The 1,179-nt window shown below is 39.1% G+C and overlaps 1 non-coding gene across 1 annotated transcript; it reads right to left on the reverse strand.

Annotated features, from left to right (window-relative positions):
* Window positions 1-507: 507 nt before the first annotated feature.
* Window positions 508-614, reverse strand: LOC128284796 (small nucleolar RNA R71). The gene has a single exon (XR_008275219.1). It is a non-coding gene; the product is annotated as a small nucleolar RNA R71 (small nucleolar RNA).
* Between the last annotated feature and the right edge of the window lie 565 nt (window positions 615-1,179).

Consider the following 1,179-nt stretch of genomic DNA (forward strand, 5'->3'; position numbering starts at 1 on the left):
AACTAAGTGAACTTTTAGACAAAGAAGACATTAATGAACAGCTTAAAGACAAATGGAGATGGACCTTGGAAATCAGAATCAAGACTAAGGTAATGAAGCCAATCATTTACAAAATCCCATCCTCATTGCTGATGATAGGGATCGATGCACCAGGCAATATGTTGTGCCACTTTTTGTGAGATAAATACAGGAATTAGAAGGCTAGATATTGAGGCAACCTAATTTGAATTGAAACCAGTGATGTTTCAAATGCTCCAAACGGTGGGCCAATTCAGTGGTGTGCCCACAGAGGATCCACATCTCCACCTTCGGTTGTTTATAGAGGTGAGTGATTTATTCAAAATAGCCGGTATGACTGAAGACGCATTGAAATTAAATTTTTTTCCGTGTTCGTTGCGAGATCAAGCACGAGCATGGCTCAATTCATTGCCACCAAGTTCCATATCTACATGGCAAGAATTTGCAGAGAGATTTTTGGTTAAGTATTTTTCGCCTAGCAAAAATGCTAAGTTGAGGAATGAGATCACAACTTTCCAAAAATTGGATGACGAATCTTTGTATGAGGCTTGGGAGAGATTTATGGAGTTACTGTGTAAGTGTCCTCATCATGGGATTCCTTATTGTATCCAGTTGGAGATGTTCCATAATGATCTCAATGCACATACAAGTTTGATGGTAGATGCTTTTGTGAATGGTGCAATTTTGTCTAAGTCTTATAATGAGGCTTATGAGATCAACGAGAGGATCGCGAGTAGTAACTATCAATAGCCAACAAATCGAACAGGTTCAAGAAGACGTGTAGCCGGAGTTCATGAAGCTGACACCCTCACTTCATTATTAGCTCAGGTATCGTCTATTTTCTCTATGCGAAAATAGTTTAATGCTAATAGTGCTAATAATTTTGCAGCTCAACCACCAAGACCGTTTGAAGTAGTTTCCTGTGAGTACTATGGGGAATGTCATTCTTTTGAGAATTGTCTATCAAATTCCGAGTTAGTGTACTATGTGGGGAACCAATATCAAAATAGGAGTGGACAAGGACTCCAGTCAAACTTCTATAATCCTTCATGGCATAATCATCCTAACTTTTCTTGGAGCAACCAAGGAAACAGGCCGCATAACAACTTATTGCAGCATAGACCCAACCAATCTTAAGGGTTTAATCAACAAGCTCCAAAA

Source organism: Gossypium arboreum, chromosome 11, assembly GCF_025698485.1.
Source record: "Gossypium arboreum isolate Shixiya-1 chromosome 11, ASM2569848v2, whole genome shotgun sequence".
Classification (NCBI taxonomy): Eukaryota; Viridiplantae; Streptophyta; class Magnoliopsida; order Malvales; family Malvaceae; genus Gossypium; species Gossypium arboreum.